Here is a 10,727-nt window from a genome sequence, read left to right as displayed (position 1 = left end):
ACAGGCGTTTGACCAACCACTCAGGTCGTTGCTGCCACGCAGGAAGGTTGTCTGAGGGGCGATGATAGTTGCGAATTTTTGGTTAAAACGTCGGAACATAGGACGATAAAGCTGCGTAGTTCTTTCATAGTTTAGGACTTCGGGAACTCAGCAACTGCACGAAACTTGGCAGGATCATCAAGTACGCCGTCCTGAGAGACGACAAGGCTTAAATTTGTCAGCCCGCGAGTACCAAAGCGCCACTTTTTCGGATTAGGTTGGAGCCTTGCTTGAGTTAAACAGTTCAACACGCATGCTCAAAAAATTAGAAGAGAAAACGGCAATGTCATCTAAGTAGCAGAGACACTTTTTCCGTAATGTGCAATGGAGTATCGAATCCATTGCATAGAAAGAGAACTTGCGAATACAGACGCAAGACAAGAACAAAGAAGGCGCACACCACAACGCTGGACTTACAACTGATTTACTAAGATGAAGAATTTCTCATTTTAAAATAACTTCCTGCCTGCGCACACACCCTACAGAGAATACACTTTGCGCACCACATGGTGAAATGGCTACTGCAATAATAAAAACTTGCACTCCTTTTCGGTGATAATCACGGACGGCTCACTGACGGATTTCTGCTTATGCTTTCTGATCAGGAAAGCTTCCAATAGCTCACGCTCACTTTTAGATGTCCCCCGACCAATAATGGTGGCAGTGTAAAAACTAGGAGAACATTTGCAGTCCTTGACATGCAAGGCCAAATTGCTGCCTGGGCCCGAAATCGTGCGATGTTGCCTCAGGCGCTCGTTCAAGCTTGCTCCGGTTTGGCCAATGTAGATTTTCCCGCATGACACTGGGATTGAATGCACCACGCCTACTGCGCATGTGGTGAACATAGTCTGGTGTTTCGTCTTGTAAACACCAGTTCTGCGCAGGTCAGCAGAGATTTGGGCGCACAAACCGGAGAGTTTTCAGGGAGCCGAAAATGCCGACCCCTCTTCGTTAGAACCTTTGGCTTACTCGGGACAATCTCCCGATTTGTTACGAGTGTGGTGTCCATGAACACATTATGTGTTACTTTCGTCGCCCCGTCGTGCTGCCTGCCGACTACTCACGACACTACGCCAACGCGCCAGCTGAACACACGCCGCATCCCTCCTATTCGGCCGACCTTGATTCCGCTCTTCTGGACGCCGTTCTCCATCACCGACGCGCTCGGTTTCACTACTGCGTCGATACAACAACGCGCCTCGGGAAAACTAATTAACGCAGTTCCCGAGACAAGAACTGCGAGTACGTCGAACAATATAAGCCCTCGCCTCGTCCCTGCGAGTGTGTTTAAGTTGTTGTGGAGACTGCGCACCTGACGGCGCAGTCTTTTTCACCTCATCCGAAAGCTTCGTATCTTGTCCCGTCCTGCTTCTACCTTCCGCTGTTCTCATTGTCCAGACGGCTGTAGCCTAATTTAGGTATCTGACCCTATCCTTAGCCCCTGCTCTTTTCTTCGCAGTGAGTGCCTTGGTCATGTCGAGCTCATCGATACCTTGATCCTGCCGGACCGTTGCACTGACTCCTCCTCTATTCCTCCCTCTTAGTAACTTTACCCAGCGCCTCTACGAAGTTGTAACGGAGTTTCTTGTAGCTGCGAGGCCCCAAGAGAAAGAGAGAGAGAAAGTGAAAGAGAGCTTGAAAAAGCGGCCGTCCTAGGCTTTGGTGCCAACAACTCGATCTTGCGCTATGCGCTCGCGGTGCGGCTGCTCCCGAAGCTCATGTTCCTTTTTACACTTTATGCAGAAGTAGGGTTGCTGTGCAGCCAACACAGAGACCTTTCAGTAATGTCGCAGTATAAGTGGAAATATTTTGTGCAATATAAGGGGGAAACAAAATTATAAAATGAATTTAGGAGTAGTACACATCAGTTATATGCGGCTATTGCAGATTTATGTTTTAACTAGTTCTCCTATTGAGGCATAAGATCCAAAAGCTGCTGTGAAATGTTTGTGAGGTACAACCAGAATATTCTCAGTTTTTCTCAACATGTTTGATCACTCAGATATTGTTCACGACCACATCTAGCCTCCGAACAAATCCCGTATTTTCTCAGGAATCAATCCTTGTGCCTGCATGCATGAGTGGTCAGCAGGGTAATAGACAAAATTCTCAATTTTCTTCAAAAAGATTGCTGCAAATAGTTTTTATTGAAATATAACGCTTCTGCAGCCTTGATGGCTGCCTGATCCTCATTTCTGGATTGTCGGATGTACATTTTGCTGCCACTTCCCAGCAGCTTATACGTTCGCAAGCTCGTAGTTGTTTAAGCACTGACCGAATCCTGTTGCATACGAAAGATACACGTTTAATTTAATATATACACAATACATACACACATATATATTCAAAAATGCACATATACATTACTAAGGATTTGCAACATTTCCCTTCAATATTTGGCATTATGATGACTCTGCTCAGGGGCAGTGTGCTGTAGTTACGCCACCGGAAGTAGTTGGCGGCTTTTACTTTCAGCCTAACATGTTCCAGTGTCACCAGTCACTTTTGTTGTAAGCATGTGCTCCTGATTATTTTGGCATGAGTATCGCGAAAAGCACTACTGTGAGCAGCAACCAGGCATTCAATTGCAGGTGAGCGAGCACCAATAATAATCATTGCAAAATTAGTTGGGCTAGGTGATTTGAGTTGTGCACAGCATATCGCTTGTAGCCGACACAAAAATAGAGACAACAGGTGCTAACTTTCAATTTTATTTTCAGATGCTGTGTATTACGTATGGTCAGTTGTTCCGTAGTAAAGGTGCGATTTAATGCTTGACTTGTTCACTTCTGAATCATCCTTGACTTTTGCGCTATATTTTTGAGATAAAAGAAACAATCCTTGTGTCTTGGTAAGCGCATTGCGCTTTTCATAACAAAATACAATATTCATACCTTCCTCAAAGTTATATCCCAATTATTTTGCAAATTCTATCATTTCACATGACCTGACATTGAGGTTGGCATTCAAAAACAAAAGCTACGGTGCGTTCCATTTCTTTCTTTGACGAACGCTGTGGTGGGTTGCATTAAAGGTAAATCCATTGAATGCATTCCATATGATTTAGAAGCCCCTTGGCGTGGCATTATAGGGAGAATGTATATATGTACCCTAAATCGTTTTCATTTTGAAAAGTTCGGCGCAGTTAGGTACAGCAACGTTAGTCCTGCTTCATCTCGAACAGAAGCATATAAAAGACCCATTATTCGTGTATATGATATCAAATTCTATGAGTGTTCATGAAGCATATTATTTTTAAAATGAATAATAAGAAGGTTTCCTAAGAAAATAATAATCCGTATTCCTTTATTCAGTATTTTGTACAAGATATACTAGGGCAGGAACAAAAGCTACTGTACTAGTAGCTTGATGGGGCTCCTACCCCTCTTTTGGCATGGGTGGAAGCCAAAAGCAAACAGGCACAACACAGAATTCACAATGCTTTCCGATCACAGACACTGAAACACAACATCGCGTAATTATGCACTTGCCAGGAAAATCAGATTAACAACAGCAATAAAAAAAGAAAAATACAGAACATTGAAATGCGCACTTAGCACGAAAAGATTGTTTGGTATTCGCTGTAAAAAAAAAGTAAAAAAATGGCAGGTTTACGTGCTTTCTAATATGAGGTTTTCTTTGCATTTTTTTCTTTCAAATGTTATGTATATCGATACTGCATTCCTCTAATAGATTAAGGTATTTCGGCACGTGGTACTATAGTCTGTGTAGGCCATGATTTGTACGTGAAAAGGGAATTATCTACAATTCCTTTCTTCTAATTAAGTCAAGTGTTTGTGTTCTTCTAAGATTACATACGTTTATAAAAGTGGTATGGTTATGTCTGTTAGCTTCTTTGTATTTAATAATGAGGTTGAATTTGTGGATGTGCTGGAGAGGAAGCACATTAAAAGAGGAAAATAGTTCATTAGTATCGGCGTCATAGGGAACATTTGCTACGTGACGAATGGCTTTTTTCTGCAGTAGGCACAATTTATTTATATTAAGTTGGGTTGTGTCAGTAAAGATAAGGCTACAATTATTGACGTGAGAAAGAAATAGTGAATTGTAAAGCAGAAGTTTAATTTTTAAACGAAGCATCTGCCTGAACCAACAAAGCAAACCAGTAACTTTTGCTAGCTTTCCGGCCACATGGTCCACATGCGTATTCCAATTTGTGCTGGTTAAAGACTACCCCTAAGCTCTTAGCGTCACTTAATAGTTTTATTTTCTCTGAACTAAGTTGCACGTTGAAATCCCGATAAATATGTTTTTTGGACAGGTGCAAATAACAGAGCTTTTGTTTTACTAGCATTGATTTCCAAACCGTCTGTTCAAGTCCACTGAGGCAGTTTCATTAGTGCTATATTTGCATAGTGTTTGAGATCATAGATGTTGTTTGACTGGAAGAAAAGGCTGGTATCATCTGCATAAATAATATAATGTGCATTACTGCTAATATTTATTATATCATTTATATTGTCACGTGCTTCAGGGTGTCAGGAAAGGAAGAAACAGAAGTCACCAATTTCATTCATGATTACATAATTTCAACAGGTAGATTCCTATGCTAGGTACGATTTCACTACCTTTTCTTTTCCTTTTTATTTTTTCCAAATTCTGTTTAAGGATCTATATTTATCTGAATACTCCACTCCTTGAACATAATTATTTACAAACTACAATAGACCTTGGCCAATCCCTCGCCGTGGGTATGTGCCATTTTGTCTCAGGTCATCATCATCAGCACCATGATGTATGCTGGTGTTCCTTGGGTGACTCGCAGCGCTTTAGATTACCAATAAACACAACCGTTATGTACTGAGTACGCAACAGTTGTGGTGGAGTTTGCCGTGCAGATCAACGCGGATCACCGTTGTCTTCGACGAAGCCGCCGACTCGCTGGTTTGCCACCCCTACCATCTAACACGGCTCAAGACTGCGACGCTGATCGAACAACACCTGCGGTGAGCACCTGGCAGCACTACCGCGAGCTACGCACATTTGGTGGAAAATCTGGCGCAGTCGTCGACGAGTGGCTAACCAACTACAAACGGGTGAGCCGGCACACTCGTTGGGAGGCGACCGTGAAACTAGCGAACGTAGTGTTCTTCTTGGAAGGCACTGCCCTAGATTGGTTTGATATTCATGAAGACTCACTTACCAGCTGGGATTGTTTCACAGAAGAGATAAATGAGTGCTTTGGTGACGGATCCGCGAAGAAGAAACGCGCACAGCAAACGTTAATCAGCTGGCCCAAGTATCTGGCGAGACTTTAACCGCATATATTGAGGATATTGTGAAACTGTGCAAGGTGGTAAACCCTCGAATGCCCCAGGAAGATACAGTGGGGCACTTGCTCAAACGTATCGCTGTAGATGTCTATAATTCTCTTATCAGCAAAGACAATTTGAACTCTACAGCTGACTTCATCAGGCACTGCCACACTTTTGAAACCTTGAAGTTGCGCCGCATCACTCCTAAATTTGGCCGACTGGCCAACGTCACATCTGTTGCGAGCGTTGATGTCAGGGCTCCGGAGGCCATGACTGATCTCATACGCCGGATTGTGCGGGAAGAATTGCTGCTTGATAAAGATTCTGCGTACCGGGACGAACACCAGTATGACGGTTGCGCGCTGCAAGCAGAACCCGCGACCCCATCAACTTCCTGGGCTCCGGCTTTAAATGCATCATGCTTTGGCGAAGGCAGACAGCATAACAATTTAAGCACTTCTCAGCCACGGATGCGCCGAAGAACCACCTACACACGCCAGCTGGTTCGTCAGCAACGCCATCCCGATTACTACCGCCAACCAGAACCAGTTTCCGCATGCATTTACTCGAACCGGTGGCGCTAGCACCCTCTGTGTTATAGCTGTGGCATGACGGACACATCTCCCGGTGTTGTCGGCGGGGCCTGCTACGCAAGATCATTTGCCGCTGCCCAACGTTTCTGATCTTTTCGACCCTGCATTTTATCCGACACCGACTCTGGGTATATACCGCCCGGCACAGATGCGAAGCGGATAACCTGCTTCGGACCGCAGCTTGACGCCGTCCACCCAAAGACAGCGATGTTAACCGTCTCCTCGGCGCCGTTCTTCCCTTTCTGGAAACTTGAAGGCGCGGCCGATGGGGGTGAGGTCGCCGGAATATCAACGTTCCCAATACCTCTTCCTGTGTTTATGTTAAAGAACAAACTCGAAGTATCCATTAACGGCCTCCACACCATAGCATTAATTGACACCAGAGCAACAGTCTCTATTATAAGTTTAGCATTCAAGAATCGATTAGGGCATAAATTGATGTTTAGCGTGAATCAAGCTGTAGTATTCCGTGGAGTTGGCGGTGAATCATTGGTGCCTCTGGGTGTGCGCTGTGTGAAAGTTGTGATTGGGGGCCAAGTGTTTCGAACTGACTTCACAGTGTTGCCTCGTTTCACGCATGAAGCAATTCTCGGTATAGATCTTTTTGCAACAATGTGGTGCAACGTTAGACTGCCGTAGTGGACAGATCTCGCTTAAATGCTGCGTTGATGTCGGCTCTTGTAGAAACCTCGTCGCTCGATTTGGGAGCGTTTTCTGTGTCTGACGATACAGTTCTATCTGCGATGTCCGGAGAATTCAAGTTATTTCATCTACTAATTTGTGCGAGGATTTCCACACCGTATTGGAACCTACAACAGTGGCCTGTGCAAAGAAGGGTGTCTTGGTGCATCGTTGCATAGTTTCAGTCACCAGAGGCCACACATTGCTGTGGACTGTAAACAATTCAGACGAGCCAGCCGTGTTTCCTCGTGGCATGAGGCTCGCTCATTACGAGGAAGGTGTGTCGAATTACGTGGCGGCACTAAGTAACCATGTTCCTGAAGAGAAAACATCTCATTTTGCAGAGTCTGGAACATAGGCAATGATAAGCACATCTTTGAGAGCACAGGAGCGCCGAATTTTGACTGACCTGCTTTCCAAGCATCTTTCGGTTTTTGACTTCGCCAGAGATCATCAGCCACCGATTCCAAATTCTCGCATTCATCATTCGATTGATCAGGAATCTTTCGCCCGATCAAACAGAAGCCCTATCGTGTGTCTCCGGCTGAACGTCAACTTATTGACGGACAAGTTCATGACATGCTCCAGCGTGGCGTTATACAGAAATATTGAAGTCCATGGGCGGCTCCAGTTATTCTCGTTAAAAAGAAAGACAACACATGGCGTTTCTGTGTGGACTATTGTTCCTTAACACCGTCATCAAAAAAGATGTATACTCGCTTCCACGTATTGACGATGCAATCGACTGTCTTCATTCGGCATCATACTTCTCGGTAGACTTGAAATCGAGGTACTGACAGATACCGATGAGCGCAAGCGACAAAGAAAAGACGGCATTTGTGACATCCGATGGTCTCTATGAGTTCAGCGTAATGCCCTTTGTATTGTGCAATGCGCCTGCCACGTTCGAACGATTCATGGACACTATTCTGCGCAGACTCAAGTGGAAAATTTGTTTGTGCTATTTGGAAGAGGTCGTGATCTTCGGCAAAACCTTTGCCATCGTTCCTGATTGCATTCAGAGAACAGGCCTCGTCCTCCACTCTAAGAAGTGCCACTTTGGCGAACGTCAAACAATTGTTCTTGGTTACTTGGTCGATAAGGATGGTGTTCGGCCTGATCCTCAGAAGATTGCTGCTGTAACCAGCTTTACAGCGCCGAATTCAGTGAAGCAGCTTCGGAGCTTTTTAGGAGCTGTGTTCCTATTTTCGTCGTTTTGTGCCCAGATTCGCTGACATCGCATACCCGCTCACGGGCATTTTGCACAAAGATGCACCGTTCAATTGGACTACTGACTGCGACTCTGCCTTCCGCTACCTCAAATTCCTTCTGACATCAGGACCTATCCTACGTCACTTCTGTCCTTCTGCCCCCATCGAAGTTCACACCGAAGCTAGCGGCGTGGGCATTGGTGCTGTGCTCATCCAGCGTCATGGCACCGATCAGCACGTGATAGGTTATTCTAGTCGTTCGGTGAACAAGGTGGAGCGTAACTACACCGTTACTGAACAAGAGTGCATCGCAGTGGTTTTTGCGGTGCAGCGATTTCGTTCCTACCTATATGGCAATGTTTTTACTATTGTCACTGACCACCATTCGCTCTGTTGGCTCGTACATGTTTGAGGCCCTTGTGGCCGGCTCGCTCGATGGGAAATGCGGTTGCAAGAGTTTAACTGCATTGTGGCATACAAAAGCGGCCGTCAACATGCCGACGCTGACTGTCGGTCACGCTTGCCGCTTTCGTGAACTGGTAGTGATGATGGCAACTTTGATGACTACCTGGCGCCTATCTCGGCAACGTTTCCTGACCCTCAACTGTTTTTTTTAGTCGATATTTATGGCCTCAAGGCATCAGTAGGTTATGAGATGAAGGATGAATAAATGATTAAATGTTCCAGACAGAACAACGCAACGATCAGACTTTGGCACCGCTCTTCTCTGCCGCTCATGATTCGAGAGATGCGCGTTTTTGCGTTCATGTCGGCCTACTTTACAAGAAGAATTTCAACCCCGGAGGTGCACGCTTTCTCTTCTCGTGCCGGAAAACCTTCCGTATTCCCGTTCTTGAAATGATGCACGATGATACCACATCGTGCCACTTGGGTGTCGCCCGGACCCTCCATCACACACAGGAACGCTTTTACTGGCCGAAAATGCATCAAGCCATTCAGCGCTATGTAGCCAGTTGTGTCAAGTGCCAGCAGTACAAGCTCCCTACTTCCCGTCCACCGGGACCGCTGCACCCTATTGCGCCTCCGACAGCACCCTTTGAGCAGGTGGGCATCGACCTCTTGGGTCCTTTCCCGCGATCTTCGAACGGTAACCGGTGGATGGTGGTATGTGTTGACCATCTCACTCGATATTCAGAAACAGCCGCAATACCCTCAGCCACCGCTTACGAAGTATCCCTATTTCTTCTGCAATTTCTCGTCCTGCGCCATGGCCCTCCTCGAGTTCTGATCAGTGACCGTGGGCGCCAATTTACAGCTGAAGTGATCGAAGAACTCCTTCGTCTATGCACCTGCAATTACCGTCATAGAATGCCGTATCACCTGCAATCGAATAGACTTGTTGAACGGACCAACGGCACTCTTACCACTATGTTGGCGATGTACGTGGACTCTGATCACAAGAACTGGGATAACATCCTGCCTTTTATTACATATGCGTATAACACTGCTTGAGACGACTGGCTACAGTCCGTTTTACCTCCTGTATGCTCGAGTTCCCCGCAGTTGTCTTGATACCATCCTTCCTTTCTCCCTCCACAACGAGCCTTCTATCGCCACCACTTTAAGTCGAGCCGAAGAAGCTCGCCGCTTTGCCCGCCTCCGCATCCTGTACTCACAGGAACGTTCGAAGGACCGTTATGACAACCGACGTGCCCGGTGTTCTAGTGTTGCTGTGGACGCCGCTGCACAAGCGTGGTTTAGCCCAGAAGCTACTGTTTAGCTATAGCGGCCCTTTTGTCGTTTTGGAGCGCCTGAGTGACGTGAACTATGCAATTTCACGCCGCACCGAAAGTGGCCGATGCTCACGCCGGACCAAGGTGGTGCATGCGGTTCGGCTAAAAAGGTTCCATCCCCGGCACCTTCCTTAAGCTTCTTGCCCTGGGGCTTCGTCTGCGAGTGGGGAAGTTACACGTGCTTCGGGGAATCAGGAAAGGAAGAACAGGCTGGAGAGAAGAAGAAGAAACAGAAGCCACAGTGATGTGTGCTGTGTTCCTTGGGTGACTCGCCGCGCTTTAGACTACCAATGAACACCCACGTTACGTACAGAGTATACGTAACAATATAAATGTTAAAAAGTATCGGTCCCAATACGCTGTCCTGTGGTACTCCTGCAGTGATATTTAAAACAGAAGAACGCCACTCATTAATTACAACAGACTGCTTGCGATGATTGAGGTATGATTTGAGAAGTGTGCCAGGGATTCCACAGAAACCGTAATGCTCTAGTTTTGTATCGTCGATTCTATCAAACGCCTTTGAGAAATCGATAAAAATGCCCAATGTAAGTATATTATCTTTCAAACCTTTAATAATTCTTTCTGCGTTAAAAGGGCGAACTCGGTAGATCGGCCTTGACGAAATCCAAACTGCTGCTCCAAAATAATCATATGCTTATCACAGAAAGACGTTATCCTCTTGCATAAAACCTTTTCTAATCCTTTGTAAAAAATAGGCAGCACAGAAATTGGCCGATATATTGATAAGTTATTTTTGTCACTAGATTTGTACACAATACTTACTCTGGCACACTGCATGCTTTTCGGGAAAGTACCAGCTTTCAAAAAAGCGCTAAAGATAAAACAAAGATGGGGTACTAAAATGTCATGTACATATTTTACTGGTCTAATCTTTACGTCCTCGGTGTCCCTGGCCTTGCTATTTTTCAGCAACATGAAAATAGAATATATTTCTTTACAAGTGGATGGTTTGAAAAATGCCGTTTTAGAATTTCGTAGGCCTAAAAATCTTTTGGCTTGACACCCGTCGACCGTGGGTGAACATCAATGGGTGTCAAGCCATGTTTATTAAAGTTTTCTGCCAGTTCTTTGCCCTCCAGTGGTTTGCCATTTACTGTTAAAAAAAGTTTATCGAAGGCGAGTGCCTGTGTTTAAAGGTTTTCTGAGTTC

The sequence above is a fragment of the Amblyomma maculatum genome, chromosome 1 (genome assembly GCF_055883805.1).
Source record: "Amblyomma maculatum isolate TAMU_Amacu chromosome 1, ASM5588380v1, whole genome shotgun sequence".
In the NCBI taxonomy this organism is placed as follows: Eukaryota; Metazoa; Arthropoda; class Arachnida; order Ixodida; family Ixodidae; genus Amblyomma; species Amblyomma maculatum.
Note: the sequence above shows the minus strand (reverse complement) of the source record.